Source organism: Oryctolagus cuniculus, chromosome 4 (genome assembly GCF_051225735.1).
Source record: "Oryctolagus cuniculus isolate XC-2025 breed Fujian yellow rabbit chromosome 4, ASM5122573v1, whole genome shotgun sequence".
Lineage (NCBI taxonomy): Eukaryota > Metazoa > Chordata > Mammalia > Lagomorpha > Leporidae > Oryctolagus > Oryctolagus cuniculus.
In genome coordinates, this window is record NC_142870.1 from 8,102,015 (window position 1) to 8,121,593 (window position 19,579).

General features: G+C 47.8%; 1 protein-coding gene across 7 annotated transcripts in view; it reads left to right on the forward strand.

Annotated features, from left to right (window-relative positions):
* The window catches only part of HLCS (holocarboxylase synthetase), a 209,404-nt gene that overhangs the window by 110,858 nt on the left and 78,967 nt on the right, over positions 1–19,579 (forward strand). The window lies entirely within an intron of this gene.

The window sequence follows — 19,579 nt, forward strand, 5'->3', positions numbered from 1 at the left end:
TGGGAACCTGCACCTGCGAAGGAGACTCGGAAGAAGCTCCTGGCTCCTGGCTTCGGATGGGCACAGCCCCGGCCATTGTGGCCATCTGGGGAGTGAACCAGCGGATGGAAGACCCCCCCTCCCACCTCTCCTCTGTCTGTGTAACTCTGACTTTCGAATAAATAAATAAATCTTTTTATAAAAGAGAACAGCAGAGCCTGCGTGTGCCTGGACTTGGAGCGCATTCGGAAGCAGGCTGATTTAGGAAGGAGCACATTTGCGAGGGGAAGACTGAACTCTGGGGACTGTTTCCCCCTGAAACTGTGCCTGCACGTCCTCTCAGGAAGACGCTTTGCCGCAGTGTGACAGTGGCTGTATTTCAGGGCATTTCCATCCTCCTTAGTCACGAGAGTCTCATCTAGAAGGTGCGCGCTGAGTCCTAGAAGGCCAGGCACTGGGGGGAATTTGTGCTTGCTTCTGAAAAGTAGGGGCTTTGTTTCACCTCCTCCTCCCTTTCCTTCCCCGTCTCCTGCCCTGCTGTGTTCCAGAAGTGATTTAACACAATGTCTGTGTCAGGTCCTGAATAAGATTGGGAAAGGAGAAGCAGAGGTAGGGCGCACACTGCTTGGGATGAACAAAGGCGACAAACAGGGTACAGACTCAAGACGTGTTTCCTAGGGGTGTTTTGCAGGCAGGTCAAGTCCCTTTGCAGAAGGCACCGGTATGTGCCAGGACGTGGGGAGGGCATCCTTGAGCTCCCAGGCAAGCAGCGAGAAACATGCTCCAGAGAGCAGTTTGCTTGCCCATGAGCAGGTCCCCGGCTCCTTGTGGCTCTGTAGGAGAGGCGTTCTGGGCCCTGTGCTCACCATGAAGTGTGTGTATGCTTTTAGGGGAGGACTCCACTGCTGCCCTCACTTGCTATGGGACAAGCGGGCCAGTGGCACTGGGCAGCAGGACCTGGGGATTGACTGTTGACACGAGCAGCCCTGCCGGTGGGCCTGAGATCCTAGAAAGCCCGGGGACAGCCCTGCCTGCCAGGAGAGGGACCTCTGATCTCTCCGGATGCTGTGTGAGGACCCCCAGGCCTGTGTGCCCCCGAAGAGCTCACGGTAACCTCACGTGATCCTTCTGACCTCATCGCAGCCATAGATTCGCCTAAGTGGACTCACCGCCCATGTGAAGAAGTCCAGCAGGACATGGGTTAAAATAGAGAAGCACCTGCAAAGCAGGCCTATTCTCAGAGGCCAGACCAGACAGGGACTTCTTCTGGATCATCGTGAAAGAAAACTGCGTGGGAAGGGATAGCATCCTCAGAAGTGTCCTTCCTGAAAGAGCAGTACAGCCCGTAGGCCTGTCAGCTTCGGGGTCTCTAAGCATCCCAGTACCAAAAAAGGTAGCAAATCTAGTTCTTGTTCTAATTTACTGTTAATTTTATTTGAGAGGCGGAGAGAAAGAGAGAGACAAAGAGAGAATACTTATCTGTTAGTTCACTCCCCAAATGCCCTTAATGCCCAGGGCTGGGCCAGGCCAAAGCCCCCAGCAGAGAACTCAGTTCAGCTCTGCACCTGGGGGGTAGGGAGCTAACTACTTGAGCCAACGTATGGTGCTTCCCAGGGTGTGCATTAACAGGAAGCTAGAATTGGAAATGGAGCCACAAGTTGAACTCAGGACTGTAGGATGCAAGGGGCCAAAATGCCTATGCCTACAGTAAAAGAAAAATTAATTTTCAAATACATGTCTCAGAAATGAACTAATTGTTGTTCACTGTTCTTCATGGTGGCTATTTATTTATTACAGTGGGAGGTGGGATACAAAAAGCTTTTGTGCAGATAAATCCAGCCAGTTGTGGGGTGCCCAGGTCCCACTTCTTCACCCCGTGGCCAGAGGCTGCAGTGCCCTGGGAAGGCACCTGGTCCTGCTCTTCCGCTGTCCCTGTGGCTGGCCTGTAGGGTGGGAGGACACAGAAAATCCAGCAGGAACATTTGAGGGCAAGGGTTCAGCTGGAACTGTTAAACCTTGTTGGCCAAGGTCACCCTGCTGTCTGTCCTCCTGGGGCATTGACCCCTGACCCTGGAATCTCAAGAGATGGCCATGGGACAAAACTCTTCCAGAAGAAAGGGAATGGGAAGGAGCCGGGGGCCTCCAGATTCATGGCGCCAAGGGTGTCTGTGTCCAAACTCATGCTCAGCAGGGAGCCTGCGCTAGCACTGCGCTGGTTTGGGGCTGGCCTCTGGGAGAGGCCCGGTAAAGAGCAGTCTCTTCAGTTTTCCCCAAGTCCCGATCAGGGTCGGGGGACCACCCAATACCGAGCATCCTCACCCCACAGCCCCACAACCCTAAAGGAAGGCGCCAGGGATGGCGAGGCCAGAGAGAGATCAGTGGCCCTGGCTCGGCTCCCAGCACCCCTCTGCTTGCTCTCATTCAGTCTCCAGTTTGTGTTAATAGAGAACATGCAGGGGTTGAATACATCCACAGTAACGCCAGGTGCGAAACCAGGTCCAAAGCCCTTTTACTGTTGTTACAGGGAAAAAATCAAAAGATAACTTCTACCGTGGCAAGCACATTGCACAGCCCGATACTTTCTGAACTATTTCCAATATTTCTTTTTTTAAAAAATGAATCTTATTCATTTGAAAGGCAGAGTGAGAGAGAAGGAGAGAGAGAGAGAAAGAAATCTTCCATCTGCTGGTTGACTCCCCAAATGGCTACGACAGTCTGGGCTGGGCCAGGATGAAGCCAGGCGCCTGGAACTCCATCTGGGTCTCTCACATGGGTGCAGGGACCCAAACACTTGGGCCATCTTCTGCGGCTTTCCCAGGTGTGTGAGCAGGGAGCTGGATCAGAAACAGAGCAACCAGGATTCAAACTGGTGCCCAAATGAGCTGCCAGCAATTTAGCCTATTGCGACGCAACACCAGTCCCTATTTCTGTCTCGCTTCTGCTCTCTCCTCACCTCTGCCACCAGAGCAGTTTAGGGAGGGGCACTGGGCATGAAGAGACGAAAGAGAAAGGACCCAAATCAAGGGTGAACCCCGGGGTAGGAGCTGGGAAGCAGCGGGTGGTGTGCGCCTCCATGTTGGGAACTCTGTGAGCTCCCCTCTTGCATTTTCATTTGTGTTGGAAACCATGAAGAGTCTGTCCAAGCCAGGGTTCATGACTGCAAATGGCAGAACTGGCTCAGGCAACCTCAGCAGAGTAGATATGTCCCAGGGTGCTCTGAAAAGCCTCATGGAAAAATGAATTAAAAGATGAGTGTATTTTGGTGCAAAAAGTTTAGAACTGCGTGCATAGCTTTTTCGCAGGATGCAGTTTCCATGACCTTTTGGAAGTCCTCTCGTGTTGGTAGGGTGGAGGCTGAGGAGTTCACCGATTTGAGGGGAAGGTAGAGGACTCGGCTGGGAACGCAAGGTGCAAACCCAACGTGGGCAGAACCGGAGTCCAGCCGCCCCTGACAGACCTCCTGGACGGTCCTGGACATGTTGCCGCACGGGGCGGGGTCAGGGCAGCAGGTCTGCTGGCTCCGTGGCCGCCTCCTCCCAGAGGAGGGAGGAGCAAGGGCTCAGTGCAAAGCTGCCAAAGTCATCATTTCTCTTGGAGCCCAAGGAGATGATGATTACATTTAATGACTGCACAACATAAACCAAAGTCGATAGAGTTTCTCCCGCCTTGTGACTTGAGCAAAGTGTATCTGTTCATGTGCGCGTATTTGTGTACACGCTCGTGAGCAGTGCTCACGCCAGCGTTTTGGCACACGGTTATTGATGAATTGATTGCAGACCTAAAACGGGCCTTTTCCATCTGTGCTCCTGGGAGATCCTGGGGTGCTCTAAGTGGACCCCACCCCCCAAAACTGGACTTGTACCAAACTACTTCGGTTCAACATTTTCTGGGTCATTGTTAAAATAACACAGCTTAAATGGAATTTATGCACAGTGCTGTTACATCGATATATTCTTTATTATTTTAGGATTGGATTTCTGTGTATAACAAGAATGTTGTTATTGTCTTCATAGGGGATTTTATTATTGCCGTTCTAGAATGGCCCTTTTATTCCTTCGCCATCTCCGTTTTCTCCTTCATTAACTAAGAAGCAAATTAGACTTGGATTTAGCCAATGTCTGCCAAATGTTATTTTTAGAAGCCTTCTCACCTCTTTCTCACTCCTTCGGGGATTCTTTTTTCTTTGCCCAACTCTGTTCTGCCCTCTCAACCACCGCAATCAGAATCAATGCCATCTCCGTATTGTTTCAATATGTAAAACAGATTGTTTATTTGTTCTCAGGGTGGGAAAGGAGCTTAGAAATCCAAGGAAAAATGATAAAAGGAAAAGGTTGATAGGTCTGTCTATTATAATAAAGGCCTGCATGTGAGCTCACTGTGGAGTTATCAGGTCCAGTTGTAGAGAAAGTACTGGGAACACAGAAACCAACGGGCCACTGTTTCCAATGGACGAAAACAGTTCACAGAGGAGAAATGGACCAGGGAGGTAAACAGTCAGTTCCCGGAAGGAACCAGTAAAGATATAGGAGAACATCTGAATACCATTGTTAATGAAAATGGAGAGGTACATAATTTTTTGCCTGCAAAATTAGCGAAGAATTAAAAAATTCTTTGAGTCCAGGTGTGGGGAACAGGCGACTCTCGAATGCTGCTGGTGCAGAATTAGCACAGCCTTTCTCGTGTGCCCTGTGTGACACACACCTGAAACTGTGAATATATTTTGAGTCAACAGCTTAAAGAAGTTAGAAAACATGGAGTAGGCACAGAGGTAGGCTTGTATATGTGTGGCTGTTCATTGTCCTACTTTTTTTTCTTTAAGACTTATTTATTTATTTTGAAAAGGTTACAGAGAGGGAGAGACAGAGAGAGATCTTCCATCCGTTGGTTCACTTCCCAGATGGCCACAACAGCCAACACTGGCCAGGCCAAAGTCAGGAGCCAGACACTTCCTCTGGGTCTCTCACGTGGGTGGTGGAGGCCCAGGTACTTGGAGAATGAAGTAGCAGGTGAGAACTCTCTGTGACTGTCTATCTCTCTGCCTCTTGAATGAAAATATGCAAATAAATAAATAAAACCCAGGAACAAAAGAATCAAAAACAATATCTCCAATATGATTCGATGTTTGTTTTCACACAGAAAGTGAATCAAAATGTTTGTGCAGCCATCGAACGATCAAGAGAAGTTTATCAGGATGTATTAACAGGCATTGCTCTTTGGCAAACTGAATTATGGGAGGCTTTTTTTCTCCTCTTTGTGATTTTTTTTGAATTTTCCAAAGTTTCTTCTGAGAACATGTATTGCTGCCTTAAAATAGGAAGGAAATGAGTGCTATTTAAAGAACCAGCCAATGTTTTGGCATATAGCTGCCAGGAGAGGACACCACCCCCTCCTCCACTTGTGCTGGTCTTGTTTCCAGCTAACATCTATCTCAGCTCTTTGGAATTTTGACCCAAATGTTACTGTGGCTTTACACTACCATAAGCAATTTTTTAAAAAGATTTTATTTATTTATTTGAGAGGTAGAGTTACAGACAGTGAGAGGGAGAGACAGAGAGAAAAGTCTTCCATCTGCTGGCCCACTCCCCAAATGGCTGCAACGGTCAGAGCTGGGCCAATCCAAAGCCAGGGGCCAGGAGCTTCTTCTGGGTCTCCCATGTGGGTGCAGGGGCCCAAGTGCTTGGGCCATTTTGCACTACTTTCCCAGGCCATAGCAGAGAGCTGGATCAGAAGTGGAGCAGCTGGGACTCGAATCGGTGTTCGTATGGGATGCTGGCACCACAGGTGGAGGATTAACCTACTGTGCCCCAGTGTAGGACCCATGAGCAATATTTTACATAAAAAAATTACTTTTGAGAAATTTTAATCTGAAGGCACCTTAGATCATTTCTTGGCTTATTTGCAGTTGTAACAAGTTGAGGCCAGGCGGTACAGTGACGTAAGACGCTAATATGCATACCTGCTGCCATTGCTTGCTGTGTCTTGCTGTGCTGGTTCCTACAGCATCATGAAATTCCTGCTCGGTGACACGTGCAGAACAGGTGGATGATCTTGATTCCGGTCGCTGTTGGGACTCAGCTTTTGTTCATCCACCGCTGCTGTACCAGGCCCCCTGCTACTCACTGGGCTTTTTTTCCAGAAAGAAATTACGTACCCCAAGCTTTTATTCCAGTGTTAAAAACATTCCCTGTGTCTGATGCCATCTGTATCTGCCGAAGCTCAGGTGGTTTTCTGTGTTTGCGGTTTCTGTCTGAAGCTTTATAAAACTATGATTATCTGATTGCAAAAGAGAGAAAAAAATACAACCGTTTTATATGATGGCAACAGTGCTATTCCAGACATCACTGTTTACAAAAGGGGGATTTTTAAATGAGTTTACTCCAAATAGCCAAAGCAGGGAGCCAAAAGAATTAGATTTTTGTGTCATTGCAAAGGCTACAAAAATTGCAAGAGCTCTTTTTGCAATGGCCTTTGGAAAATCCCCTTGCATGCTGGAAGAGGGGAGTGGACAGACGGCTCTAAGTCTGGCATTGTTGGGCCAATCAAAGGGAGACAGGGTTATTGACAAGAACGCTGCCGAAGAGCACATGGAGTTGAGTTGTTTGCTTTCAGATTTAGTGGATGTTTAGACAAGCAGGACTTTCTATTCTTGCTCAGACCTGAGGGAGCTGAGCCTCAAGGTTGAAAATGAAAAAGGGGACATAAGGAAGAAAAGTTCTCTCTGACACAGATTCCTGTGGGCTATTCACTTTCCCTCAGCATTTGCTTTCTCCTGTTTCTCTCCTTTCTGTGGCCCTTTTAGATCTTACTTCATATGGTCATTACCCAGTCTCTTTTGGTTTCACCAGAAACAAAGCAAGTAATAAAAACATCAGCAACACTGGGACCGGCGCTGTGGCGTAGCAGGTAAAGCTGCCACTTGCAGTGCCGGCATCCCATATGGGAGCTGAGTTCAAGTCTTCGCCATTCCACTTCCAGTCTAGCTCTCTGCTGTGGCCTGGGAAAGCAGTGGAGGATGGCCCAAGTCCTTGTGCCCCTGTGCCCACTTGGGAGACCCGGAAGAAGGTCCTGGCTCCTGGTTCCTTGGCTCAGCTCCAGCCGTTGTGGCCATTTGGGGAGTGAGCCAGTGGATGGAAGATTCTCTCTCTCTCTCTCTCTCTCTCTCTCTCTCTTCCTTTCAAATAAATGAATGAATCTTTAAAAATAAGAAAAAACATCAGCAACACAGAACCTGGTCACACCTACCCACAGCAGTCTTCAGGTTGACTGTCCCCATGGTTGGGAACCTGGCCCAGGTCCTTGGAAGCATCTTGTGGAGGTCTTGCAGGTCGTAGAAGGACAGAGGAATACAACACTTATTGAGTGTCTACTGTATTTCAACTTTAGGAAACCAACCTTTATTGACTGCCTGCTATGCGTCAGCATTTAGAGCTCTAGAAGGTGATAGTGTAAAGAAACTGAGGGTTTAAAGTCACTCAGGTAGACAGTGCAGAATTTGAAGTTAGGTTTGGCTGACTTTGCTTTTCTTCTCTCTGTATACGGAGAGTACTGTAGTGGTTTGGACCACTGAAAACAATGGTGAAATTCACTACAGTGGCCATCACTCTGCATTCACGGGAGGAAACATAGTTCATGCTTAGATCGCACTGTCTCGTAGCTGTGGGATTCTAGGAGTTTGGGTCCCAACAATGAAGCTTCCAGCTTTAAGGAAAATTCCCTAGGAATAAGATAGGCGACTTGTTCATCCTTGACTACTCTCTCCCCGTCTCCCTGCTCACCTGGGGTCCAGCTGAATCTTAGTCTTTGGAACACTGCCTAGAATTTCCAGGAATGAGTCTCCGGTATCTTCTCTGATGTGAATGAGCTTTTTATACCATGGGACCATTTTAGTTTTTGCACAGCCTGACTAAGGATGGTAAGATTTGCCACTGTATTGCAGCTCACGAAGCATGATTTTCTAACACAGCTGGGGAAGGGTGCCCTCGCATGATTTTCTAACACGGGCTGGGGAAGGGTGCCCGCGGTAGCAGTGTGGCACAGCCAAGAGCAGCTCCTTATGCACCGCCTGTCGCAGGACTGCCTTTCCTGCAGCTGACCCTCACCCTCCTTCCTCCTGGCTCGAGAGGAGGCCAGCGCTCCCCTCCCTGGCACACTGCACAGCCCCGTTTGATGGGCGCCGTGCAGGCACGCGTGTAGGAGGGGAAGGGGAAGGAAAACGAGTCTTCGTGAAGCCAAAGGTGTGCAGTTACTACCGCAAACAGAAAATTTGCTGCCGTTTTTTGAAAAATCACAATCAAAATGGACAAAAGTTGTTATTAAGCCTATTTCCTGTGTTTAAAAAAATGTGGTTGTAGAAAATAGAAGCATTAAAAAAAAAAAAGTCAAGTCCATGTAAGCTTGAAAAGAAACCTGCAGCGGTGGATTTGCACATCGGCCTTAATTGGCCCAATTGACCTTCTCTGCTGTATTTACAATTGCCTTAAAATTGTAAGCAGATGTTTGAAACCCCTTCTTTAATAGGTCTCCCACATGTGTTCCACCAGCGCTGCTGCCCACCAAAGCAGTCGTAATTAGGGAGCACCTAACGCACACATCTTTCCTTATGGACCCAATCGATCAGATTTCTCCCTGAGGTATTAAAGTCGACCCTTATTCTCGCTTTTATTTGAATACATTTTGCATCGTATTCTCCTACACAGAAGAACGGTATGCCAGCCCAGTGCAAAAAAAAAAAAAAAAAAGTAAAAAAGAAAAGATGTTCTCTGAAAATGCGCATGCAAGTGCACTCCTGTGGAAATGTGTGAATGCTTTTGTCTGTCCTGCTACCTGCATGGTCTGAACTCTGCACAACCATCCAGGCAAACAGTAGAAGTCTTACAAGGTGGGAGGAAGGCCAATTTTTTGCATTAAAGGAGGTTTTTTTGTTTTTTTGTTTTTTTTTTTTTTTGGACAGGCAGAGTGGACAGTGAGAGAGAGAAAGGTCTTCCTTTACTGTTGGTTCACCCTCCAATGGCCGCCATGGCCGGCGCACCGTGCTGATCTGAAGGCAGGAACCAGGTGCTTCTCCTGGTCTCCCATGGGGTGCAGGGCCCAAGCACTTGGGCCATCCTCCACTGCACTCCCTGGCCACAGCATAGAGCTGGCCTGGAAGAGGGGCAACCGGGACAGAATCCGGCGCCCCGACCGGGACTGGAACCCGGTGTGCCGGCGCCGCAGGCGGAGGATTATGCTGGGTTGTGAGGTGTGCATATGTCAAGCTCTGTAGATCCTGCCAGAATGTTGCCCAACAGATGAGAATGTGCTGTGGGGTCAGTAGACTTCCAAGACTGATACTAGCATTCTTTGACTTGGTGGCCCCTCATTATCAACAATAAGCATTTCTATTTTTAAAACACTTTTTTTCCCCTTTTTTGAAAGGCAGAGGGAAAAAGGGATTTGTAAGTAAGTAGGTAGGTAGGTAGACAGCGTATATCCCACCTGTTAGTTCACTGCCTAGATACCCACAACAGGATTGAAGCCAGGAGCCAGAAACTTAATCCAGTCTCTCACACGGATGGCAGAAATGTAAATATCTGAACCATCACCACCATCTCCCAGGGTCTGCATTAGCAGGAAACTGGGGTCACAAGTTGGTTCTGAGCACCAAACCCAGGCACTCTGAAGTGGGATACGGGCATCTCAACTACTAGGCGAGAAACCTGCCCCAAGGGCCTGCATTTTAAAATGTGTGGCCTATCCTGGACTGAAGAACAGAGCCAAACCAATCAAGGGACACAACCCACACTTGAGTCGCATGCTATGGGCCAAGCATTATGCCTAGTGTTCTCCCACACAAGAACCATAAATCATACTGTCCCCACTTTACAGATGACAAGACTGTGACTAAGGTGATGTCATTGTGTCCAAGGTCTTATGCTACTAAGGCCTGAACCCAAATCCCAGCTTGGGATTCTGACCCCCGTGCACTTGGCTGCGCTACAGCACAGCCCTAGCCTTTGCCACGTTCATGTGCTGATGAGATTCTCTCACCTCCCAAAGAAGTTGCATTTTGTGGGTCCAGGTAACATGATGGCGGCTGCTATCTGCATCCTTCACTCAGGCCTCAAGTGTACCTGGCCTTTCACCGATAGAAAGCAGTAAGAGACCATGCGCTGCTGCCTGCAGGCTCCTCATTCTCAAATTTCATGAACTCGAAATCTTCACACACATTATAAATCATTCCTAATATTTAGACAGTGGTTAGAGTTTTGTTTGCAGACAAAACAATGGCCTTAAAAGCCAACAGAATGCCCTTGGTTGATGCATTTGATTCATTAAAACTTAAGAATAAGACAATTCTGTTGAAATATTTTGGCAAATTATGACAGAAAGAGGAAAATAACTGAATGTCCAAGGTGTTTTTTATGCCTAAGCTCTTGTCCTTTAAAAATTTAATTTAGTGTCATTGAAACTTTTAAACTGAGATACAATTCACACCTGATAAAATTTACCCACATCAAATGCTTTTATTGTTAAATTGCTTCCCCATTGCCTGAAAATCTCAATGATTTTTTTTCTAATGCAGGTCACAGATTTAATCTAAAAGCAATATTGTAATGTAGCATACATTTTCTTCCCATGACTTGGGAATATTATTTTACAGTCCTTACTATGATATGTTACTACTTAGTTTTAATTTTAAAATCTGAAGATGTTTATCATTTTGGTAACTCATAGTTTCACTATAAGAAGCCCATCATTACTTCAAAGGAAATCAGTAACTTCAAAGAAAATTGGAAAGTTCTTCTGATGAGTCTTTTTGTAGATATTGGCATTTAATTCTGCCGGGCTTGTTTTTTTGAGTCCCCAGTCAGTTATTGAGGAGGCAGTACCTCTGCAGCAAAGACTGACTGAATGTCACCTTCTTCAGAGAGAGGTTATTTTTATATTTGGGATAGAAATGTTTGCCTTAAAATGTAAATGTTAGGTAAAATAGCTGCCTCACTCAGTTCTTTGATTATGTAAAAATTAGCAATGAGATTCCTACTGAGTATATGTATAATATGTAAGTTTCTTAAGTAAATCCACACATACTTTCTCTGAGTTATTTAAGATGCTTTTAAAGCTTTATTATGAGAAAGAGTTTTACTGAAGGTTACAGTTTGTTTATATTTTGAATTTTTCCCCAAAATTATGGTAATAAATTACAAGTAGACCATTTATAAGCTACATAGCACTTTCATTATTCAGAAGTGAAGTAAACATTAACTTGAATTTGTATTCAAGTTCATGGGCAGCATCGTGTCACAGCCATCTTGAATTCTAATTGTGTGAATGTAGTTGGTTTGGAAAACACATGCAACACCACTACAGGTCCATATTTGGGTTTGCAGAGTCTTGTATTTTGAGATATTCTGAAAATTTAAAAACACGCTGGTAAGAAGTGAACAGCGAGTTGTACCATCTTCTTAGGAACTTTCCTGCCGTATGCTAGATAATTGCCCCTGCCTGTGTTTTGAACTTTGTTTTGAAGTTCTTGTGGTTCATCAGATACACATCTGGTCCCTGTGTCCCTTGCTATCATCTGTTCTCCCACTGTCGAAAGCATATCTCTGTGTGTCTACAGAAGGAAAAGCAAATTTTCACAAAACTCTGAGTGGGTAAAGTATGTGTGAGAGAGATTTGAGGGTCAGGTGCCTTCCCCCTAAGATTCAGATGTAAATCTCAAGAAGATGGTTAACAATTTCAGATCATTTCTAAATGCTAGCTGTCTACATTTCACTGGATCTGGTATTTATGGAAGCGACACTGAGAAATGTCTTTCCTTTGATGAAGCAGGTATGCAAATCTGGCTGTCCACTTCTCATGGCCTTTCAACTGCATCTATCAGCAAGGCAGTGTAATACAGGAAGCAATGCCTGAACTCAATCTATTTTTTTTTTTTTTTTTGACAGGCAGAGTGGACAGTGAGAGAGAGAGACAGAGAGAAAGGTCTTCCTTTTGCTGCTGGTTCACCCTCCAATGGCCGCCGCGGCCGGCGCACCACGCTCATCCGATGGCAGGAGCCAGGTACTTATCCTGGTCTCCCATGCGGGTGCAGGGCCCAAGCACTTGGGCCATCCTCCACTGCACTCCCTGGCCACAGCAGAGAGCTGGCCTGGAAGAGGGGCAACCGGGACAGAATCCGGCACCCCGACCGGGACTAGAACCTGGTGTGCCGGCGCCACAAGGCAGAGGATTAGCCTGTTGAGCCGCGGCGCCGGCTTCAATCTAATTTTAATCTTTCTGTAGAGACCAAACCTGTTAACTGGGATGCTCCTTTGTTGCTTAGGACTAGGATACCTCTCTTTGTTTCTGGAATGCGTGTTTCCTGGGGCTGCTGTGACAGGTGCCACAAAACACTTCCATCAACAGAAAAGAATCCTGCTACTGCTCTGGGAGCCAGGGTCCAAAACCAAGGCATGGGCAGGGCTGCATCCCTCTGGATGCTCTCTGGAGGACCTGGTGTTACCTCTTTTCCTCTTTTCTTTACTTTTCTTTCCTTCCTTCCTTCCTTCCCTCCCTCCCCCCCCTTTTTTTTAAGATTTATTTACTTATTTGAAAGTCAGAGTTACAGAGAGGCAGAGAGAGAGGTCTTCCATCCGTTAGTTCACTCCCCAAATGACCGACACGGCTGGAGCTAGACCGTTCTGAAGCCAGGAGCCGGGAGCTTCTGGGTCTTCTATGTGGGTACAGGGGTCCAAGGACTTGGGCATCTTCTACTGCTTTCCCAGGCCATAGCAGGGAGCTGGATTGGAAGTGAAACAGCCAGGACTTGAAACGGTGCCCATATGGAATGCTGCCACTGCAGGTGGCAGCTTTACCCACTGTGCTACAGTGCTGACCCCATTGCCTCTTTTTGTGGCTCTGGGCATTCTGTGGCCTGTTGCAAGTGTCACTCTCATTGTGGCCTTCCTCTTCATGTGTCTACCTCCTCTGTGTGGTTGTGACTTTTCTCTTGTAAGGGTACCTGTCATTGGATTTGGGACCCACCCAGTAATCCTGGATGATCTCATCTCAGGATTTTTAACTTAATTGCTTCTGCAAAAATACTTTTTCCAAATAAGTCAGCAGTCACAGGGTCCGGCTGTGAGGATACGGACGTGTACTGATGTGTCTATGTGTGACCATTCAGCCCACTGCTAATGGCCTATTGTACTGGAATGTAACCAGGCAGCTTCTGGGAAGGGTGGAGCCCCATGTGGTGCTGGGCCCAGGAGAGCTCAGGATGTCTCCTGTGCCACTTTGAAGCCAAACTGTTGCCTGGGCTACACGATCGATCAAAAACAGAATGAAATGGCCTAAAAATAGTTCCTCCGTGTTCTCTGCTTCACAGTTGGCCTGGATTCCCGTACTACTTGAAGAAAATCTTGGGAAGCTGTCAACTGTGTAAACAGTCAATGCCTAGGGATTGTTCAGATTTGGCCTTTGTTCCTGTTGCTATTTTGTCATCATTCCTCCCTGTGCCCTGCTTCGTGTGAGACCATGATCAGCTGCACAGCAGTCGGGTCCCCCACCCGCCCAGGCAGCAGTGGCTTTCATTATTTGGCTTGATGCAATGTTCCTGATTGCAGCTGACTTGTACAGTTCTCTAAAATTATGCTTTTATGAAAAACCCACTCTTCCAGTTTGTAAAAATTATCACTCATTTTTTCCCATTTGACTCCTGTGCATCCTGTATGTGCTTATTCTTATATGGTCTAACCCTAGCGGGAAGAGGAGAATCCTTTTTTTTTTTTCCTTCAAAAAGCAAGTATAATATTCCTGGTGATAATTTTGCAAGCTTCGTACTAAGGAGTTGTGATACTTGCACCCATTAGATAACTTAAATATCAATTCCCTCTTGATTAGCAAGGATTTTTTGGGGTGGGGATTTATAATTTCAATGCTTTCGTTCTGTTTGGACTTTGCCTTGGCATATTCCTGGCCAGGATGCAGTCTTTTATGTTGTGTTTTTAAATGTCTAATTGTCATAGACCATGTGTCTTTGTAGTATTTCAAGTTGCCTGTTAGTGGAAATTTCTATTTGAAAGGATCTCCAGATTATAAAACCTAAATCACACAGTGCGTGGTTTTTAGAGTGCTTTGGGTCACAGAAGCCTTGTAAAGAGTTTTCTGAGCGGTTTGCAGATCAGGGCCCAGTCCAGAGACTGCCGGCTGTCATCTAGCTTATGTGCTGAAGTGTACACATTTTTGGTCCAGTTTCTGTGGCATGAGAAAGAAGCTCACATCATGCCTTGACACCTACTGCCTTAAAAAAGAATTCCATCAAGGGGCCAGGATTCTGGTGCTGCAGGTTAAGCCTCCGTCTGTGATCCCATATCAGAGTGCCGATTCGCGTCCTGGCCACTCCACTTCAATCCAGCTCTCTACTAATGCCCTGGGAAAGCAGCAGCAGATGGCCCAGGTGCTAGAGCCCCTATCACCCACTTTGGATACCTGGTTGGAGTTCTGGGCTCCTGTCTGTGCTCGGGCTCAGTCCCACTTGTTGTAGCCATTTGGGGAGTGAACAAGTAGGTGGAAGATATTACCTACCTCCCCTGCCACCTTTAAATAAATAAGTTTAAAAAAATAATTCCACCAGGATTTCTACTGCCCTGCTGAGAAAATTCATAGTCCTGTTAGAGCCCCAGTTAGCATAGTCCTTACTCCTTTCTTATAGTGGGAGAAGCAGATTGACTTGCCTGAGTGGACAGTGGAGGCCCTTCCCAGTACAGAGCTACCTAAATGGGGCTGTGTTCCAGAACAATCTGGTGATAGTGACCAGGAGGGACAGGGGTCAACCTTGGGATGTTTTTGGAGACTGCCACGAATCCAAGCAAACCCTAATGAGGATGAGGATCCAGACAGTGACACCGGAGACAGAAATAGGGAAGAGGCCACTGGAAACTTTGCATGACTTTCTTGAGTCAGAGGATGGATGTCTTTCTTAGGCCAGGGCAGGGGTTCAGGTCTGGAATAGAGGATCACTATGATCTGGATGACTCCTGGTTGGATTAAAAATTGGGATTTAGCTCTCTGTGACTGGGACTGCAACTCAGAGACCCACAGGAAGGGGTGTCACCACCTTTAACATGTTTTCACATTTGAAGTTAGTTCTGATTATTGCTCACCAAATGCAGTGTCTTCCCAGCAACTAGTTAGGCCCCTCCCTGGCGTGCCTGCCAGACAGCTGATCCGAGTACGTGGAGCCCGGTACTGGGAGAGATGCCAGGTGCGCGGGGGTTGGCGGGAGTGCGGTGGGTGAGCAGAAGTGGCAGGGAGGCCTGCGACTTGGGGCCAAAGGAGAGCACTGCGCTGGGGGTTTTGCCTGTGTCCTGGTGGCTGCCTGAACTGTATTGGGATTTGTGGGCTAGGGAGGGGCAGAGTGATAACATTACTGCTTCCAGCAGTAATCTGGAGAATTGTGACTTCATACTCCAGCTTTGACACATGCTCTGGATTTAATCTTCCTGCTAATAAAATACAGTTTAGTTGTCATTTGGTTTTAATCAAATTTTTGACCCAAAAGGTGATAATTATGATGACTGTTGCCGTCTGATTTCTGTGGGACTTGCGGAAGGGTATTCAGCGCTGGAAAGCTTCTTGGCGCTGCGGGGCTCCTGACATAATGTGAAACGCAAATCTTTGTCACCATATTTAGGAAAGACCAAGTTGCTTGACTGATAATCTGAATCAGACGCCCTGGAATCCCCAGCGGCGTTAAATCTTGGAAGCCGTTGGCCGCCCTGCTGGAAATGGCTCCTCCCGCAGCCCAGGGGTTCTGTCCCCGCCAGGACTCCGGGGAGTGGGGGAGGCACGGCCGATGACCTGCATCCGGGCCACCGGGGGCGGACAGGCCCGCGGCAGGGCTGTTCTCTCAGGCAGGGCGGCACCCGACCCCCTGATTCCTCACAGGCCCTGCTTTTCCCTACGAAGTCGTTCTCGTGTCTCCTCCCTGACGCGTTGACTTCTGACCCCAACAAGTCTTTGCTGGAAGGTTCTCTACAGGCGGCTTCCACGCGCGGGCGCCACCCAGCCACGCGCGGCCTCTGGTGCGCAGGCGCTCCCACACAGTTCCTGAGACGTCCACCGCCACCTTTAGAACCCGATGCCCTCGGTATCTAGGGGCCAGGCAGGTGCCAAGACTGCGCAGCGCTGGTGAGGCGCCCTCTGTGTCTGGTGTCAGACCCTGAACGCCAGCAAGGCCTCGTCAACCGGGGCGCATGCGCGGGAGACCCTTCCCGCCTCAGGTGTGAGTGCGCGGAGACCTGGCTAGCCTCAGGGCGCGCATGCGCAGGAGACCCCTGCCGCCTCAGAGCGCGTGCCCCGGGTTTGTGAGGAGCGCCTGCGCCCCGGAAGCGTCCCCAGCTGGTCCGGTGAGCGCGGTGTGGGCTTCTGCGGGTCCTGCCCTGCTGCCCACTCAGGGGCTTCTCCTCCGAGCTGCCCCGCCACCTGCCTGCCCGCTTCTCGCCTGAGCTCTCCTGAGCTCCCTCCGTGCGGCCGAGGCCAGCGCGCCTGTCCGCATTTATTTCCGAGGCCGGTCAGCCGCCTCCTGCGTTCGGGCTCCGGCTGCCCTCTGTGACTCGTGGGCCCCCAAGGGGAGGAAGGCCCCTTCTGGAAATAAGGCCCAGCCTCCTGCGCTCCCCTGAGCCCAGCCGCGGAGCCGGGAGTGGACGCTTCGCCGCCGCTCCATGCCTTTCGGAGGGACAGAGGCCTTTTCTGCCGGCCTTGGAGGACACATTTTGCTGGCTCTTGAGTTAGCATACCATTCCTTTGTTCAGTGAGAGAAAACATGCCAGATCAGGTTTTAAACGACCAAGAATTAGGAAATGACCTTGTGTTAGGTCCGAGGCTCTGCCACTGAGGAGCTGTGTATCTTTGGTCAAGTCAGTTTATCCCTGCTTCATTTTCCTCATCTGTGCAGTGAGGATAATACGAGGAGTATTGTTGTGGGTGTTAAGTGCGCAACGGCAGTGAAGTGTGCAGAATGGTGCCTGACACGTACCGTGGCTGCGGGATCCCTGTCCGGGTGAGTGAGGTGGGAGAGCGGGAGCCCGCGTGTACTTCCCTGTTTCCTTTCTAACCAGCTCTCTTCGCGCCGTTACCTACAGTTCACTCCCCACATGCCTGCAAAGGCGGGGCTGGAAGCTGGCCAAAGCCAGGGTGGGAAGCATCCCATGCAGGTCTCCATTATAGGTAGCTGGAACCCGACTACCTGAGCCGTCACCACTACCTCCCAGGGTCTGCGTTAGCCAGAAGCTGGAATCCGGAGCTCAGCCAGATACCCACCTCGGTTCCTCTGCTATGGGGTACAGACAGAACTGGACATCCCATTGTGCAGTTTCAGGGAACCTGGGGATATTTTAAAAGCTTCTGGAAAGGGTTAAGTACAGACATTTATGGGAGAGTGAGAATGAGCTATGCTAAAGTTCCAGAGAAAGATTTCTGAAATTATGTTTCCACCCAAACAATTGATTACATTTCTAACCAGGTAGAAGAGATTAGGGGGTACGGAAAGACTTGGAAAGTTTGCTTCATGAATCTCCTTGCCTAGCAAGTTACTTGAGGAGATGCTCTGGCAAAACAAGAAACAAAACCAAGAGAGATGTTGTTACGGGATCCAGGTATAAAGGCAATCAAAGAATAAAGGAAATCCCAGGAAGACAATATGGAGGAAGTCTGGATTAATCCATTTCGAGTGGAATGGGATAGAGCGTTGCAGGAGGTAACTCTGGAATGAAAAGGAGATGGCTGATGTGCAGACCGTGCTGGAGAACTTGGTAAAACCTGAGCAGGCCTGCTATAACAAATCACCACAAAACTTGCGGCTTAAAAATAACAGCAGTTTTGGAGGTTAGGAGTTCAAAATCAAGGTGCGAGCAGAGCCAGGCCCGCTCTCAGGCTCAGGGAGAACCTGTTGTTTGCCTCTTCCTGCTTTGAGGGTTGCCAGCTTCTTTGGCTAGTGGGCTGGTGGCTGCATCATTTCAGTGTCTGTCTCTGTCTTGCTCTATGTGTCTGTGTCTTCTCTTCTGTGTTGTAGAGAGACACGCATCGTTGGATATGGGACCACCCAGGAAATGCAGGGTGATCTCAGCCCAAGACTCTAACTTAATGCCATCTGTAAAAATGCTTTTTGTAAATAATGTCACATTCACAGGTACTGTGGATCAGCACATGGGCATAATTTTAGGGGCCACCATTAACTTCAAAATCTCATAGAGAGTGGAGTTAAATGATAGGTACATTTTCTTCTAAAAAATCTTGAAATCCATGCAGTTTTTTTCTTAATGTGCATTTTTCACGAACTTTCTGAGAATTATATTTGCATAGATTTCAGATTTTTTGCACCAAAAAACTTATCTTTAAATGCAATCTTCTATGAACTTTAAAAATTTCTTTTTTTATTTGAGTGACATGGAGAGTGAAAGAGAGCAGGAGCGGCCGGCGCCGTGGCTCAATAGGCTAATCCTCTGCCTTGCGGTGCCGGCACACCGGGTTCTAGTCCCAGTCGGGGCGCCGGATTCTGTCCCGGTTGCCCCTCTTCCAGGCCAGCTCTCTGCTGTGGCCCGGGAGTGCAGTGGAGGATGGCCCAAGTGCTTGGGCCCTGCACCCCATGGGAGACCAGGAGAAGCACCTGGCTCCTGGCTTCGGATCAGCGCGATGCACCGCCGCAGCACACCGGCTGCGACGGCCATTGGAGGGTGAACCAATGGCAAAAAGGAAGACCTTTCTCTCTGTCTCTCTCTCTCTCTCACTGTCCACTCTGCCTGTCAAAAATTAAAAAAAAAAAAAAAAAAAAAAAAAAAGCAGGAGCTCTATGGCACCTGGTGTTTCACTCCCAAATGCCTGGAACAGTGCTGAAGGCAGAAACCAGGATCTCAGTCCAGATCTCCCCTGTGAGTAACAGGGACCCAACTTTGAACTGTCACTGCTGCCCTCTGGGATCTGCATTAGCAGGAGGCTGAATGAGGTACTCTGATGTGAGGTGGAAGCATCTTAACTAATAGTCTAAACACCTGCTTTGCCACAAACTTTTTGAAGTTCCCATACAATGGTAGTAGTTAGGATAGAGAATCTTTCTAATTTTGATACTAGAAACATTCTCCATTGGATGGCACAGTGAGCCTATCAGTATACTAGTATTTAAATAATATCTATATAGTATGTTAACATTTACTGATATCTTTCAATGTTCTGTTAATATGTATAACATGTAATATAGTAATAGGTAACATCTGTACAGTTAATATCTGTAGTTTGTTAATATGTACCAATACTTATTAGTGTGCTGTTAATATCTATGTGGTATAGTAATAGATAACATCTGTGCAGTTAATATTATAATTTATGGTTGTGTGTCATGACATGCAAAGCTGGTGTATGTCAACTTTTAGAACAAATCTGTAGACAAATCACAAGAGATAGAGCAGTTGCTACTGAGCAGAGTGCGGATGTTGGTCCATTTGGTAATAAAGGGAGGTGTAGCTGGGAGGGGAGCAGTCCAGGAGAAATGAATGAATCACTAAGCGTGGATGTGCTTCCCTCAGACTGAGCAGCAGGACCTGCTGTGGTGGATAAAGCAATCAGAGGGTTTTCATTACGT